Below are 10,883 nucleotides of genomic sequence, written 5' to 3'. Positions count from 1 at the left end.
TTTTGGGCTTTGTCATTGGAAAAACTCAGCAAACTGATGCTTATAGTGGGACCACCAGAAGAAAATAATCGTTACCATTTAAAATAACATACAAAAGAAAAAAAAATAAAAAATACAAAAGAAAGACACCAAATAAATAACTATGAAGTGTCTGAGTTGAATTTTTAAAACTCCGTAACTTTTGCATTAGGCAGTTATTTATAATGAGGACTCTGGAGCGATTTATGACCGTGGTCAGCTGCAGCATGTCATCAGTGTACCTGATGCATAAATGACTTTGTCAAAATGTCAAACATTAAACAGAAGTGTTTATTGCCACACAAGTCATTAAGTCTGCTGTGCCACATTACAAATAAAATGTTTGTCACTTTGTATTGTGACACACAGAAACCCACAGTAATATGTGAGACCTTAATGTAATTAAAACCGCAGTAATATGTGAGACCTTAATGTAATTAAAAACATGACAATTTTTATATTTCTCACTAATTCGTCTTTACTGTTTTCTCCAGAAAGCATGTCATACAGAAGCTAGCAGCCGTGGGAGGGAAAGAGGAAGTATGGTTACATTTCTTCAGATATTTAAAGTGTTAATTTGTCACTAATTTTTTATTTTTTTGACATTTCTTTTTAGTGTGAGATATGATACCAAAGACAGAGAGAAGCAACTCCTCCGTGTATATCACAGGAAGCAACAGAGCCATATTGTCTGTTTTTTTAGTTTCTTTTAGTAGTGGCTTAGCATTGCAGGAAGGAACTGGTAAGATTTGGTGGTCTAATATAAATGTTTTGATAACCCACCCCTGTAGCAGCGCTCTGTGACAGATGTGGACTAACCCAGTGTAAGTTTTGCAGCTACAGCAAATTGTGACCATCACCAATCATGGCATACGATGGGAGCTTCAGTGCTGACATTTGTGAAAAGGATTCTGACTATGAGTAAGTTTTTTTTGTGTCTGTACAATCTGTAATTATTTAGGAATGCATCTTAAACAGCATTGAATGTCTTGACTCAAATTTAAGTAGACAGTTCAATGAGTTAAGATACTTCTTGCAGTATTTTAAGGCCAGTTGCTTCTTAGAAGTATAAAGTATGAAATGTTTACGTATATTTAGTTGCGGAAAACTCTTCAGTGAAGTCATATTTTTACGTATGACTGTACCATAGACATTTGTGCATATGGAATTTTTTTCGAAAGAATAGTTTGTAGAAGGATTGCTTGGCTGAAAGACTGCAGGAATTTTAATTAATATTACTTAAACTTCCTTTCAGAAACCTTGCAGAAAGCAGACCAAGTCAGGACTCTTTCAGACTTTTCAAAGAACCAACATTCAATGCCCAGGGGTGTTCTGAAGCCATACTGATGGGAAGGGTTGTAGAACGTTCAGACACATCTGGTATTTACTCCAACCAAAGCTTTCAACTCCTCGTCTGAGAACACCAAACCTTACGATTTTTTTTTTTTATTGATCATGAAAAATAACAATGAAATAAACTGTCTTTTTCAGACAGCGAGTCAACAAACAGCAGTGAAGGAAGCAAAGAGCCATTTAACAGAAAGCTGAAAAGCTCTTCGCAAGGAACAAAATGTTCAGCTGCTACAAGGAGGGTGCTCTCCAGTCACTCAACTGGTCAGTTAAAACTTACTTTTTGATGGTAATCATTTTACACAACTGAGCTATTCAAAGTTTCTTATGGGCACAGGGTCGCATAGTTCTGCAGGCATGTCCATGCGAGTCAGACGAACACCTGCGGTACAACAGCCTCAGACCTCATCTCGCGACTCTGTTCACATCCCCAACATTGATGGCATCATCCTTCCAGAGCTGAAAGAAATCAGTACTGAAGGTAAATAGAAGACACAAATTGATCAAATGGACAGTATAAATTGGCAAACATCTCACAAAGTACTTAAGAATTGTTTTTAAGAAAACAAACTAAGTTTGAGATTTTTGATATGCAATGGATCTCTTCCACCAAAACCGTTGAAGTAAAAGTGTTTCTGTGTTGACAATATCCACAGACAGACCAGATTATTTGGTTGGTTTAGGCTTGGGGTGCATTGAAAGGAACAAGGAGGAGTTGGCATCAGATCTCCGAGGCCTCTCTGTGAGTGAAGGCATGCGTAAGCTACGAGCTATGCCGCTCAGCCTTGTGGACAAGATGGAAATCAGGTAAAAATGACATAGATCCCATTCACATCTGGTACAAACATTCGTCCTGAGAAATCCAGTCAGGCAGTTTTAAAAACAGGTGTAAACACAGTCCAAAGCATCAGACCACCTTTGACTGTGCAGCTAATGAGATAAAATGGAGATCAAAGTGAAGCAAAACATCTAGTTTAGCCTTGTGCATCCATCCTATGATGCACTGAAATACTTTTGACTTCCTTAAAGTGGCTACCCTCAAGGAGCAGATTTACTTTGGCATCTTCTGGCTATACAAAGAAAAAACTTCTGTAAAAAGCCCAAATCAGCAAAGCTGTCAGCTAACCTTTAATTGAGAGATTTTGCAGAAAAATCTCTCAAGGTTAAAATCCTGTGGTATTTATTTTTTTGCTAACATTTGGAGTAACTTCTTTCTACATATCTGTTTTCACAAGGAGACGTTGTTTTAGCCCTTCAGCTGTGAATTCACTCAACAAGAATTTCCCTTGCTTTAATCTCCCACCGGTGTACATTTCAAGGGTACGTTAAAAGATTTACTGCTCCTATTGGGTTTGAATTGTTAACTGGATATTAAGCACTTACTTGTGGTTTGTTTGCTTCCTTAAAGATGTGGCGCCACTCCACATTCAATGCCCTTCCCTTTCTCAGCACCCTGAAGTTGTGGCACTCGTCCATGAAGAAGCTAAGTGGACGTTATGGGACTGGAGTTCTTTCCTACTTCCTTTTTCTCCGAACCCTCCTGTTCATCAACCTGCTTCTCTTCATTATCACCTGCTTGTTTCTGGTCATTCCTCAAGCCATTCACCCTCCTCCAACTGACCCTCGTGTCAACTCCGTCACCGCCATTGAGCTTCTCACGGGCATGGTAAAGTGACTGTACTAAACTTCGTTAGTGTTCATAGTTCTTATTTCATTAATTTGATCTGGAACTTTTCTCAACCCTCTTCATCTTTGGCAGGGTTACCTTTCTCAGAGTTTGATGTTTTACGGCTACTACTCAAACGTCACGATTGAAACTAATCAGATGTCCAGCCACATTGCAGTTACACATATGGTGCCTTACTGTATACCCACAGCCTATTTCCTCACTATCACAATTTCCTTCTTTATTACGTGCATCATTCTGGTTTACAGGTTGGTGCAAAATACAGCAACTTTAACATAATTTACATTTATCTCTCGGTTGTGTGTGTCTAATGGTCATTCTCTTTCTTGCAGCATGTCCAAGTCCTTCGGGAAAAGTTTTCAAGTGTTGAAGTCCAACAGAAATCTATCAGAAAACATTTTCTGCTCATGGGACTTTAAAGTCAGCAAGAAGCCATCCATAAGACTTCAGCATGAGAAAATCAGCACTCAGCTCAAAGTATGCAATCATTTTAATAATCAAAGGCATTTTTCACAACAAAAATGAACAGTTCCAGTGTTTGCATCCTTTTTCAATAAAGCTATCGAATTAGTTTAGTAAAACTAATTCTAACACAGTAAACATCCTAAGGGTTTATGTTCACATCACTTGTTTTTTTCTTGCTCTTTTGCAGCATGTATTTTTATATCTGATAACTATGGCCTTTATTTTGAGAATGTTTTTAAAGTAAGGTTTAAATAACTGGACAAAGTCATAGAAAAACAAAGCACAAGACACAATTCAACGCTTCTAGAAGGAACTTTAGAAGAAATAAGATCAAGGGGTCATTTTCTGTTTAATCGTATCAGTCTCTGAAAAGGAGTTTTGGTCTACCTTCCTCTCAACATGTACAGTAGTTCAATCTGGTTGAGGTCTGGATTTTGATTAGACCATAGCCACGCCTTGATTACTTTCTTTTTTAGACCTTCTGTTGTAGATTTGCTGCTGCGTTTGGGATCATCGCTCTGTTGATGGCCCAGTTTCCATTGAGCTTTAGCTGATGATCTTCTATTTGACTCAATGATTCTCAGCGTCCTGCAAATGTATTCACACCCCTTGAACCTTTTTCTTATTAATTTACAATACAACTTCACACTTCCATTTATTTTAATGGGATTTTATGTGATGAACCACTATAAAGTAGTACATATTTGTGAAGTGGAAGTAAAAGGATACATATCCACACCATGATGCTTCCATCACCTTGTTTAACGGGTTCCACCACCCAGTTTGTTACAACTGGGACCATGTACTCATTTCCTTCCACCTTACTTTTATCCTTTACTTTTTGTTGCTTTATCTCATTAGATCTTAACAAAATACACTCTAGTTTAAAGTTGTAATGTGACAAAATGCAAAGAAAAGTAGGGTTAGGCTTCCTTTTGGGAACTCTTTCAAAATGACTTATTTGTTCAGTATTTTTCTAAAAGTACTAGCAAGAAGTTTAAAATTTTATTTAAAAATAACATGCCACCTGTAAAGTCAATGATGTTGCTCTGTTTTGCCATTGGGACTTACAGGCACACTTCTGAATGCCAACTCTGTTTTCTTTCGATGGATAATCTTTCACACTTTAAGATGTTTGGAAACTGCTTTATAACCCTTACCATAGTGATGAGCAGGAACAATTGTTTCTCTTATGTCATTGGCATTGCTGATGTCTTTCCCTCCTGGCTGTGTCAACAGCAGAATAATAAAGCTTCTGCGTTAAGAGGCCCTTGTTACTGATGAATTTAAATTATTTCCCCTTGTGAATAATAAAGATGCAGGTAGGGTGTTCTTAGTTTTTTTTATTCCTATGACTGTTCTGACACTCATACAAAGTTTTCTTTTTTTTTTTTTTTGTCATATGACTGTATATGTATGTGAATTAAACTGTGTTGCATATAGACCACAGACAACAGTGGTTAATATGCAACTATTGATAATTGACTCGACCTCAGACAGGCTGCTCTTCCAACAGGAGCAACTTTCTGAGCTGACCAGCAGAGAAGAAGAAATGAGTCTCATGCAGCGGTTCGGGAACCTCATCGTTCATGTGTTGGCATGGGTCACTTGTCTAGCCAGCATCCTCCTCAGTGCTGCGGGTGTCTACTTTCTATCGGAGGTTAGGCGGAAACTCAAGAAGATGTGATAGATTTCATGCATACAACCTCCATCAGTCTTATCACCACTGATGCATACACAAAGTTCTTCCTGTCACATTAATTTAGTTCTGCTTTTCTTTCACGCCATGTGCATTTTTGGGAAGTAAAGTACATTTTAAAACTATTACGTTTACCATTTAACACAGGGCACAAAATATTCACTGCATTTAAAATAGATTATTTTTCCCCATGAGTAGCTTTGATTACTGCATTTACATCATGCCAATGACTCTCCTCGTTTCCCAAGTTCTTCGAAGAGACCTTCGCAATGTCCCAGTTTATCAATAAATTGAATTTAAACAGACAGTAAAAGGAATAGTTAAAAAACAACAAAACTTAAATTTTTACATAGTCTTGTTTTGTCCTGTACTCATCACATTATGCTTTAAACTTTATGTTTCTTACTGTAAATCATTCTCAAACTTTTACAGCACACCATCAGTTCAGAGTTCAAGAATCTGGACCCGTAGTTCAAGTCTGCAGTGGTGTCTGGTTTCAACCTATTGCTGCCTGGCATCTTCAACTTGTGTTCATGGTTCGAGAAGCACAGCTCACCCAGCACACGTGTGTATGTCTTCATCTTCAGGTGAGAGAGAGTATTACCATGGGGGCGGGGGGTTAAAGAAAGTCTGACTAGTGAAGATTTATCTCCATACAGTAATTTAAATAAAGGTTGAATTTAAATACAGTACCTTGCAAAAGTATTCATACCTTGTTACAACCATAAACCTCCATGCATTTTATTGGGATTTTTTGTTATTATATCATCTGAAATTAAAGAGTTTTAAAAGGAGCATTAGAAAGCAGCCTCTAGGTCCATGGTAACTCTGGAGGCACCAGAAAAATCCACAGCTAATTTATCAAAGAGACTGGGATTAGTTGTGCCCTCTTTTAATCTGGCTTTTATGGAAGATTGACAAGAAGAAAGTCATTGTTGCATGAACAAGCAGTCCTGTTTGCGTCAGTTTGAACTCTTTGGTTTTCTTTTGGTTTACTTTTGCTTTCATCTAACCAGTATGTGTGGTGGAAACCCAACACAGCACATCACCCTTTAGAAACCATACCCATTGTAAAACACGGTGATGGCAACAACAGGCTGTGGGGATGCTTTTTTAAAAAAAAAATCTGGGACAAAGAAGCTGCTCAAGGCGGATCCTGGATAACCTGTTACAGGATACGAAGTACTTGAGAATTGCTATTTGCAGTACTTCAACATCCAATCGAAGGCAAAAATGTTTGCCCATATGTGCAAAGCAGGAAGAGACATACCACAAAAAACTTGCAGCTGGTCTGAGTTAGGGGAGCTGAATGAATATAAACACTAAACGTTTCCAATTTTACATTGTAAAACATTTTAAAAACCACGTATCATTTTCCTTCTACTTCACAATTATGGGCAGTGTTGTACTGGGCGATTATGTACAATCCTAATAAAATACAGAGGTTTGTCATTGTAATGTGACAAAGTCTGAAAAGGTTTACTGGCGTGAATACTTCAGCAAAACTCCTTACATAAATTATAACTAGAGATTTGGACCTAAATATAAACAAAAATATTAGTATCCTATTTTAACAGGATGCAACATGGTGGCTGAAATGGGGAAACCCCTCCATAACATTTCTGGATTCCCCTGTATTTTTGTTGCGGATGTCAAAGTCTTGTTAAATGGAAATGCACTGTTTCTTCTTTCAATTCGTAGGAATCTGCTTCTGAAGATCAGCCTGATTGGTGTGCTGTGTTATTACTGGCTAGGAAAAATTGCTGTGAAACAAGACTGCCAAGTTTTAGAGGTGACAACCTTCCCCATTCATAAACCTGTCTTAACTATTCAGAACAATAAAACTACTCCAGTTATATCGTACCATTCATTACAAGGTTCTCTCACCATGCTGTCAACAGGTGACATCATTAACACTCCTACTGTTGTCTTACTGAACACTTGTATGGTCTTTAACTTTGTGTTTGTGTTTTAGTGTTGGGAGAATTTTGTGGGGCAGGAACTTTATCGCCTGCTCTTGATGGACTTCATTTTCACAGTGCTTTACATGTTTCCAGCGGAGTTTATATGGAGGTAATGTAACTGCACTGTGATGTTTTTAACGGAAGAAATTACCTTCATCTCACGATGTGTTGTCTTCCCTCCAGGCTTTTTTCCAAAAAAGTTTTAAAGAAGAACAGAAAGCCTGTGTTTGACATTGCTCGTAATGTGCTGGAACTCATATATGGACAAACTCTTACTTGGCAATTGTAAAATCTTTAAACTGATCAGATCATTAACAGAACTACCTTAGATTAAGTTTCCCATCTGCTGTTTCAGGCTCAGGGTTCTGTTCTCTCCTCTTCTCCCTGCTGTCCAAATCGCAAAACTGTTCGTGCTGTTTTACATGAAGAAGGTTGGCAAAGCATGCGTCATTGAATCATTTCCGCAAAACTTGTAAAAACTGGATGACAAGCATTTATTTTCTCCTTTCCCTCTGTTATCTCTACAGTGTACTCTGAAGCACAACTGTCAGGCATCTAAAAAGCCCTGGAGGACCACTCAGATGACAACACTATTTATTACTCTGTTGTGGTTCCCCTCATTTCTTGGCGCTGCCGTTTCTGTCGTGTATACAGTTTGGATGTGAGTGCCATGTTATCCCTGAATGTGTTGCTCATATGAAGTTTTGACTTTTGAAATTGTTATGGCATAAAAACCAAGAGAGGTGCAAGGATGAGAATAGAAAATTCAATATATTAAGGGCTATTATTTCACTTGGGTAAAAAACTGAATGCATTTAGTTAAAAATAAAAAAAACCTCCCAGTAGGAATGCTGCAATTGGGATGTAATTTTGCACACATGTACATCAACGATAGGAAGGTAAATAATCTCTCTTGCAACTAGCTAGTCTATCAAGGATGGCACCAGTGGAGCAATAGTGTTATCAAACCGTTGACAAAGTGTCTGGAAGTCAGACAAAAGAACAACTGGTGAACGGCACCAGAGACAGGATGCTTTGTAGACCTATTAGACTACACTTAATTAAGTTTGGGAGGGCCTCGATTGAAGGTTTGCATAACGCCAGGTTGCTATATCAATGCAACTGTCCTATAGCTAGAGTATACTGTTTACAAAAACAGCATGGGATGCCATGTGGATGTCCTCATTTGAAATCTGATATTTTTTTTGGAGAGCCTCAAATGGACACAGAATAGACACATCCTTTGGCAGGTGCATGTCACACGTGTTTTCCAATTACACAAAATGACCATGTTGATTTTGATCCAATAAATAACAAGGAGGATCAGCTTCATGTCCCTCTGGGCATTTAAAAAAAAAAATCCTACCTGGACTGTCGGTAAGGCTGGAAATACACAAAACCTTTACTCTTTGAAATATTTCAGGTTAAGTTGTTTTCTCCCTTTAAATCAGCCTTAGTCCTGCTGAATGTTTTAAAACACCCTCTGATTTATGACAAATTTCATGTAGCAATTCTCCTCAACCAAAAGAATTAAGCATTTGCGGCCCTCCTACTGTCCCTTGGGCAGCATCCCACCTTGACTTGTCAGGTAGTCATTGAATAGTCTTGGTGTGTCAGAATATGGTTTTGGATTGAATCCCAGAATGCAGACCAGCAGGTGGCAGTAAATAATATAATAAATAATAAAATTTTGTTTCATTATTTTGCTGACCTATCTACAAGGATTTTTTCCGTACAGTGTATTATGCTTAAGAAATGTTTGCTTTTGTTTTTATGTTCATGACACCGACCTGTCAATGGGACTGAAGAGAAAAGTAGCCACCTGGCCATAATCGCTCATATTTACATGTATTGTCCCATTAAATGATATAAATAAAACTGGCTAAACTAAATTAAAATGGATTGACAAGCATGAAATTAAATGGAAAATAACAATGAAAAGCAGAAAGTATGTGAAATGAACAAACATTTGGACTTTGTTTTTAAAGAGTTTATATTGAATAGTATGTATTTTGATCATAATCCCCCAGAATGTTTGTCATTTACAGGATTAAACCTTCATCAGGATGTGGTCCTTTCAGGAATCTAACCAGTATGTTTGAGTCTGGGAAGTTGTGGGCTGAGAGGATGAAGGACTCTCACAAGATTCAGTCTTGGCTCATTCGAGCATACAACACTGTCATAGATAATCCACTGTTCTTGTTCCTGCCCACTTGTGTTTTTCTGTAAGTCCTGATAATTATACCTAAACTGGATAATGTTCTTGCCTGATGTTGAATAATGATTTTTTCTTTTTCCATTTTCAGACTGGTGGTGTATTTCCATGCTCAGATAGTTGATGGCCAAAGGAAAATCATCAGACGGTTTGAAAAGCAAATTGAAAATGTAAGTAAAATCTTGCTTTGGTCTGGACTGAATTGATGCAATGCCTTCGAGTCTCTAAACTCTTCCAGTGTCATTGGCGTAATGATAGCAAGAAGTCAGTTAAAATGTTCACTATCCTAATACGGGATTTTTGAAATGTACTCTGCAAAGTTTTATTTGACAGTTTTAAAAAGTGCCTTGGATAAGTAACCATACCCACTGGAGATTTTTAGAAGTAAAAATTGAAGAATTGTGGTGTGTCTTTGTATTTGTCCCACCTCCACAAGTGAATACTTTGAACCAACTTTTCCTGCAATTACAGTTAAAACATTTTGGAGGTATAGCTTTACCAGCTTTTTTACCAGTCTTGCCACAGATTCTCGGTAGGCTTTTGGTCTGAAATGTTCTGTCCTAACAGATTTTCATTGTTTAAAAAGGCAAGCTTGGAATACATTCTCAAAACTTTCTAATGATACATCTCCCAGCTCCTTATTAGTATAGGGAATATGTAGACCTAATGTGCTTATTTTAATTTAACTTATTTTTAAACCTTCTTCCGCTGCTTTTTCCTATTCAATTTAGGTCACAAATGTTAACCTGCAAACTGTTGTCAGTATTTCTTTATACTTTTCTATGACGGTCAGACTGACATGTACAAAAGATAAAGCTTAGTAATTTTAGAGCACCTTTGCAACTATTCGCCTGTTTGGCACTGTCGATTCCACAGTAAAAGCTCAAAATAAAGGCGTTCAGAGCATAAGCTAACTCGTAAGACAATTTTAGTCCAACACCTGGAGTCTCTGTGCTGTTGCAAAAAGTTCAAAACGCTTGTAAATTGTGAGCTGACCTCAGTGTGTGCTTCTTTTCATTCAGGAAGTTAAAAACAAAAAGTTCCTCATCACCCAACTGCAACATTGGAATGAGGAAAATAAACCAGATTCCACTTAGAGATAAGGTAGGCTATGTTTACCCCCTTTTTAGAAATTTCCTAGTTAATTCTATGAGCTCAACTCTTCAGGAGTAACCGATTACAATGAGTTCTGTCATGCCTTTTGAACATGTTTTCTTTTTTCTTTTAGAGGAAGATGATATCATCCCATTCTCTGGAATGCTGGGTGTTAAAGTGTATCTCATCAGTGCTAAGATGTCCGTGACACGGAAAACATCACTCATAAATGTTATAGCAAACATAAGAATAATAAATGGCCACAAACTTTGCAAAGTTCAAATATACTTTGTGATCTTTGATTAAAATACTCAATTAAGCTTACTACTTAGAGTTTATAGATGGTATTCAATAATATTTTGTATGTGAAAATAAAATAATTGGACCACA

General features: G+C 37.4%; 1 pseudogene; it reads left to right on the top strand.

Moving 5' to 3' along the window:
• The first annotated feature begins 671 nt into the window (after positions 1-671).
• Positions 672-10,883, top strand: LOC124864733 (annotated as a pseudogene).

The sequence above is a fragment of the Girardinichthys multiradiatus genome, chromosome Y, assembly GCF_021462225.1.
Source record: "Girardinichthys multiradiatus isolate DD_20200921_A chromosome Y, DD_fGirMul_XY1, whole genome shotgun sequence".
In the NCBI taxonomy this organism is placed as follows: domain Eukaryota; kingdom Metazoa; phylum Chordata; class Actinopteri; order Cyprinodontiformes; family Goodeidae; genus Girardinichthys; species Girardinichthys multiradiatus.
Note: the sequence above shows the minus strand (reverse complement) of the source record. Positions and strands in the feature narration are given on the sequence as shown.